Source organism: Canis lupus, chromosome 8 (genome assembly GCF_048164855.1).
Source record: "Canis lupus baileyi chromosome 8, mCanLup2.hap1, whole genome shotgun sequence".
Taxonomy (NCBI): domain Eukaryota; kingdom Metazoa; phylum Chordata; class Mammalia; order Carnivora; family Canidae; genus Canis; species Canis lupus.
In genome coordinates, this window is record NC_132845.1 from 65,869,264 (window position 1) to 65,876,488 (window position 7,225).

Here is a 7,225-nt window from a genome sequence, read left to right on the forward strand (position 1 = left end):
GTTGTGTGCTTGCTCTGAATCTTTTTCACTACCCCTCCCCAAAAAAGGGTAATAGGTGATAGGACCCCAGTCACATTGCTGAAATATACAGGTGTATAGTGTATGTGAATACAACTGGCAGCATCTCACTACAAATCAATTTGTTTTGCAATGCTTTCCAATGAGTGAGCCAAATAAGAAGCAACCAGGATGTCAAAAAATAGGGGACCAGTGAAAAAATTATGTTTGCCCATGAGTGACCCAAAATATTAAAAGTGGTCTCAGATTTTTTTTTTATTTTTATTTATTTATTTATTTATTTATTTATTTATTTATTTATTTATTTATTTATTTTTTGGTCTCAGATTTTTACTTACCACTCGGTAGAAGTAGTCGAAATACATAAGATCGCAGAAAACACATGACTTAGTTACCAAAAACTATTTAAAGTTCCCAGAAATAAATGAGAATATTTATGACCATATCAAGAGCCATTTCTTAGGTGCTCAAGAAATGCATCCCAAAACCTTGGTTAGCCTTTCCTTCTACTGAGGACTGATATTTCTGAAAGAAGGTGTGTAAATGGACACTAATTAATGCAATGCTGAGTCAGGAGCTGAACTCCTGAGTCACAAGGGATCACTGGTATAGGAGATGTTTTTAATTTTCTCAGTTTTTTCTCAGGCTTAGTGGAAAACTCCATCCTGGGAAACAATCCGGCCCATTGTCTCCTGTGTGCAGAGCTTCTGCCTAATGAAAGGCTGACTGCTGAACCCTTGTGTTGTTCTGGGACTCCCAGTTTCCACCACTGAGGACTTCTTATCTTCTCATTCTCCTCAATTGTTATTCCTTCTTGGGATCATTTTCACACTTCTCAAGTATATATCTTAATTCAGAACTTTTTTTTTTATTGAGAGAGAGAGAGAGAGAGAGACAGGCAGAGGGAGAAGCAGGCACCATACAGAGAGCCTGATGTGGGACTCGATCCAGGGTCTCCAGGATCACGCCCTGGGCTGCAGGCGGCGCTAAACCGCTGCGCCACCGGGGCTGCCCTACTTCAGAACTTTTTAAAAAAGTTTTTATTTATTTATTTATTTATTTATTTATTTATTTATTTATTTATTTATTTATTTTCTAAAGATTTATTTATTTATGTATCATAGACAGAGAGAGAAAGAGGCAGAGACACAGGAGGAGGGAGAAGCAGACTCCATACCGGGACCCGGACGTGGGACTCGATTCCGAGACTCCAGGATCGCGCCCTGGGCCAAACGCAGGCGCCAAACTGCTGAGCCACCCAGGGATCCCCAAGTTTTTACTTATTAATTTAAGTAATCTCCACACCCAACATGGGGCTTGAACTCGGGACTGCAAGATCAAGGGTCCCATGCTCCACCAACTGAGTGAGCCAGGTGCCCCTACTTTAGAACTTTATGTGGTGAGAGCCTGTCAGGAGTAAATTCAGGTTTTGTATCTGAAAATGTCTTTTTAAAAAGATTTATTCAAAAAAATAAAATAAAATAAAAAGATTTATTCAGGGGATCCCTGGGTGGCGCAGCGGTTTGGCGCCTGCCTTTGGCCCAGGGCGTGATCCTGGAGACCCGGGATTGAATCCCACGTCGGGCTCCCTGCATGGAGCCTGCTTCTCCCTCTGCCTGTGTCTTTGCCTCTCTCTCTCTCTCTGTGTGTGACTATCATGAATAAATAAATAAAATCTTTAAAAATAAGATTTATTCATTTGAGAGAGAGAGAGAGAGAGAGAGAGATTGAGAGAAGAGCATGAGTGGAGGAACGGGCACAGAATCTCAGGCAGATCCTCCACCACCACCCCCACCAAGCCCAGAGCCCAGCTAGGGACTTGATCCCATGATCTCTGAGATCATGACCTGAGCCAAAATCAGAAGTCCAATGCTCAACTGACTGAGCCATCCAGACACCCCTAAAAATATCTTTTTATCACCTATATTCTTGAAAGATGATTTTAGTGGGTATATGTCTCTAAGTTGACAGTTACATTTTCTCATCAATTTGAAGATACCATTCTACCACTTCCAATCTTGAGAAGTTAGCTGTCAGTCTAATGATTTTAAGATTTTATTTATTTATTCATGAGAGACAGAGAGAGAGAGAGAGAGAGAGAGAGGCAGAGACACAGACAGAGAGAGAAGCAGGCTCCATGCAGGGATCCTGATGCGGGATTCGATCCCAGGACTCCAGGATCACTCCCTGAGCCAAAGGCAGATGCTTTTAACCACGGAGCCACCCAGGCATCCCTAATGATGGTTTTGTTGTAAAGGGTAGACGTATTCATTTTCCAGGTCTGCTGTAAACAAATTACCACAAATTGGGTGACTTAAAATAATGGAAATGTATTCTCTCACAGTTTGGAAGATCAAAAGTCTAAAATCAAGATGTTGGCAGAATTAGTTCCCTTTGGAGGCTCTGAGGAAGAATCCATTTCATGTATCTCTCCTACCTTCTGGTGGTTACCAGCAATCCCTGGCATGCATTGGCTTATAGACATGCCACTCCATCCTCCACCATCAAATAGTGTTTTCCGTGTGTGTGTGTGTGTTTTCATATGGTGTGTATGTGTGTATGTGTGTGTGTCTGTGTCCACATCTCTGTTTTCTTTCTCTTATAAGGACACCTGTCATTGGCTTAGGACCCATCTTTTTTTTTTTAATTTTTATTTATTTGCGATAGTTACACAGAGAGAGAGCTAGAGAGAGGCAGAGACATAGGCAGAGGGAGAAGCAGGCTCCATGCACTGGGAGCCCGACGTGAGATTCGATCCCAGGGCTCCAGGATCGCGCCCTGAGCCAAAGGCAGGCGCTAAACTGCTGCACCACCCAGGGATCCCCGTTTAGGACCCATCTAATCCCATATGATCTCATTCTAACTATTTACATTTGCAAAGATCCTATTTCCAAATAAGGTCACATTCTGAGTTTCCAGGTGGACATAAATTTGAAAGGGATGAGGGAACACTATTCAACTGAGCACAGTGGGTTCTATGTATTTTCCCTGTGGTTAATTTCAAAGTTTTTTCTTTCCTCTTGACATTTTTCTGTGTCTAGAAAGGGATTTCTTTTTTTATTTTATTTTATTTATGATAGGCACACAGTGAGAGAGAGAGAGAGGCAGAGACACAGGCAGAGGGAGAAGCAGGCTCCATGCACCGGGAGCCCGACGTGGGATTCGATCCCCGGTCTCTGGGATCGCGCCCTGGGCCAAAGGCAGGCGCCAAACCGCTGCGCCACCCAGGAATCCCCAGAAAGGGATTTCTTTATCTCACTTGGGATTCACTGGGATTCCTGAATCTGAGAATTCAGATATTTCATCTGTTTTGGAAAGTTCTCAGTAATTATCTTTCTGAATATTGCTTATCTCTCATTCTCTCCATTTTCTCTTCCTTCTGAAATGCCAATTGGGTATTTTGTTTCTTTTTTTTATTTTTATTTTTGGGGGTATTTTGTTTCTTACTCTATTCTCTGTCTCTTCCAACCCCTCTCTTTCATGTTTTTCATCTATTTGCCCCATAAATTGTTTAATTTCCATATCTAACTTCTAGTTCATTAATTCTCTCTTTAGCTGTGTTTAATCTGTTTGCTTCATCTATTGAATTTCTAATGTCAATTATTATGGTTTTTATTTATAAAAGTTCTATTTAGGGGGTGCCTGGGTTGACTCAGTCAGTAGAGCATGTGACTCTTGATTTCGGGGTCATGAGTTCAAATTCCAGATTGGGTGTAGATGGCTTAAAAATAAAATCTAAAAAAAAAAAAGTTCCATTTGGTTCTTTTTCAACTATGCCTGATAATTTTTTATAGTCTCTGGCTTCCCATTCATATTTTTTCCTCCTTTTATCTATATAAACATGTTAAACACATTTAATTTTTTATTCTGTGTCTGCTAATTCTAATAACTGAAGTTTATGCAAGTCCAATATCACAGTGTCTTATTTCTGCTCTATCTCTCAGTGACTTTCTCCTTGTGTGGGTTTTTTGCTTTTTGTTTGTTTGCTTTTGCAATATTTTTTTTAAAGAATTTTATATATTTATGATAGTCACACAGAGAGAGAGAGGCAGAGGCACAGGCAGAGGGAGAAGCAGGCTCCATGCACTGGGAGCCCGACGTGGGATTCGATCCCCGGTCTCCAGGATCACGCCCTGGGCCAAAGGCAGGTGCCAAACCGCTGCGCCACCCAGGGATCCCATGCTTTTGCAATATTTTATTAAGAACTCTTATTCTTGGAAACTGGCCTGTGGTAATTTTTTTAAAGTGTGGATTTAAAATGCATTTCTGGGGCACCTGGGTAGCTCAGTTGGTTAAGCATCTGTCTTTGGCTCAGGTCATGATCTCAGGGTCCTGGCATTAAACCCTGTATAGGGTTCCCTGCTCAGTGGGACCTGCTTCTCCCTCTCCCTCTGACCTTCCCGCTCCCCTCATGCTCACTTGCTCTCTCTCAAATAAGTAAATACAATCTTAAAAAAAAAAAAAAGAATTCTCAAGAGAGGGGTGCCTGGGTGGCTCAATCAATTGGGCATTCAACTCTTGGTTTCAGCTCAGTTTATGATCTCAGGGTCATGAAATGGACCCTTGTGTAGGGCTCTGTGTTCAGTGTAGAGTGTTAAGATTCTCTCACCCTCTCCCTCTGCCCCTCGCCCTGCTCATTCTCTCTCTCTCTCTAAAAACAAATGAATAAATCTTTAAAGAAAAAAAAAAGAATTCTCAAGGGAAGGGCACCTGAATGGCTCAGTTAGTTGGGCATTCTGCTCTTGGTTTCAGCTCAGGTCATGATCTCAGGGTTCTGGGATCAAGCCTACATTGGGCTCCAAGCTCAGAGAGGAGTTCACTTCAGGATTCTCTCTCTCTCTCTCTCTCTCTCTCTGCTCCTCCTTCATATAAATAAATCTTTTAAACAATTCTCAAGGAGACTTTTTGTTTTTTGCTCCCTTCACCTGGGCCCAAGGCTGAGAGAACCCCTTCACTCTCTGGGATTTCCACCCTAGTCTACCTCCTGAGGTCCCAGCTCCTGAAGTCCTCCCTTCTGAGGGTCCCACCTCCTGAGTGTACCACTTTATATGCAAGTCTGCAACACTAACCCTCTCCCATACTGTACAAGCTTTTTCTCCTGTGTCCTTCTGAACCAAGAGCCATCAACACAAACCTCCAGGCTGATTCTAGATCCAGGGCTTTTCTTCTCTGGATTTTTGCTCTTTTGTCATTTTGGTTTTACCTTTCTTCCAACTCAACCATGCTGTGTAGGTCTCTCCTCACAGCTTGGCTGCCCCAGCAGGGTAGCTGGGGTCCTGGCAGAGCAGTCCAGGGTTCCCAAAAACACATTTCCAAAGAGAGAGGACTGGGAAACTGCCAGTCCCATTGAAGTCCAGGTCCAGAGCCAGAACAGCATCATTGCTGCTTCATTCTGAGTTAATGTGAGTCACAGGCCCATCCCAGAACCAAACAGAAGAGGATTCACAAACACATGTCTACCAGGTGGTGTGGTTATGGAGGGTGACCACGTGTGGTAACCCTCCCCAGTCTCTCTCCAGTGCTGAGGCTCCATCTGCTGAAATCCCAACACCACAGATGCCAGTCTGCCTTCCCTCCTATCAGTTAGGCTGGGTGTGGGGGACAGAGTCCACAGAGGTCTCCAGCCACATCCCCCAGCCTTATAGCCACTTGGCACTCTATTGTGAAGGAGAAAAGTGAAGAACTCATCTTGCTCCAACCCCCTGCCCCAGATCTTGCTCTATCAAAGAGATACAGAGCAAAATGTCTAGGACCCCAATTACAGACTCCAGTGGTGCAGCCGCCTCAGGCCTTCAAGCTAGATCCTCCTGCTAGGATAACTAAAGTTGTTCTAGTACCAGCCACTCCCTCCTCTCTCTTCTCTTACAGGGAGCCCCCATTGGGGGCTCACAGGATTGTCTGGAACTAGGCTTCCGTTGCTTCCCCAAGTCTTCCCAAACAGGTCCATATTTGAGGAACACCCAGTTAAGACACAGTTTAAATTCCCCCCAGCCCACCCCACAGTTGGCAAGACTCTGAAACTCTGGCTGTTCCCTGGGAACTGGGTTGTTGTCATGAGGGGGGGGTCCCTTCTTAACATGACACCTTCTTTGACCTTCTGCCTTAGAGCAGACAAGGTCTCCAGTGACTATGATTATCTAAGTTGTGAACTTACAGGTGATTTTGTTCCCCTGTCACTTTTACCTTTTTATATTCTCAAATATCCTATAATGAGCGTGTGTTCCTTTCTATTATAAAAGGGGTACAATAAAAGCTTAAGTTCCATGGAACAGTGATGTTCAGAACGAATTAATGATGAGAAAGAATGATTATACTGTTTTAATCTATTAAAAGCAAGATGTAATTTTACATTATATGTGTGGTACATACAAAAAAACAACAGGACAAAATACCCCCTGGCCATCTGTTTACCATGGGATTGAGTGAAGCCGAAGCTCCAGAGCCCTGCCCTCACTTACCCAGGCTACTTCCAAGACCCTGGCAGGGGCTTCTAACACTGCATTCATAGGGACATATGCTTTCAGAAATTTTATAAAAGTGGAATATTTGAGGTTGCTCCTATTTGCTTGTTTTCCTTCCCTCACATTCTAAGTGTTAATGGAGAGGCCACAGGCACTTTTGTGGTCTGGCTAACGGGAAGTTGCACAGGGTTTATGTTTGGTTGAGGTTCAGTGGGAAACATGTATGGGGCCCACAGTCCTCTGTATGTATAGTTATGTGACTGCTAGCTGTCCCCGCAGGGGAATGGCTTCCAGGAACACCTGTACCAACTCCCTTAATATAGGGACAAGCCCATGACATAAACATGTTAGGATTGATTCTGAGAGGAGCACATGTTACCTGGCATGGAGAGGTCTTTGCATAGCCTTCTAGCTCCAGGGAGTGCTAGCTCTTGGGCGAGGGTGAGGAGTGGGGGCATTTCTACAGGCTCAAAAGTTTCATGGTAGCCAGGGAGCTAGAAATGGTTGAGGCCTCTGCCCAAACACCTCCAAACTGTGTATGTGGATTCCAGGTTCTTTCAAGCAAGGCCCTGACCTTGACATAACAGACTTGTCTTGGTTGGGCAAGTTCATTAAGTTTCTTTCACGGTCATCTCCGGGACTATGATGGTTTGAACTTGAGCCCTGATTCCCGACCTCCCATTATGCTGGAGGACTTCCCTGCACGCAGCCATTGTATCTGTTGGCTTTCTAGCCTTTCTTTTTTT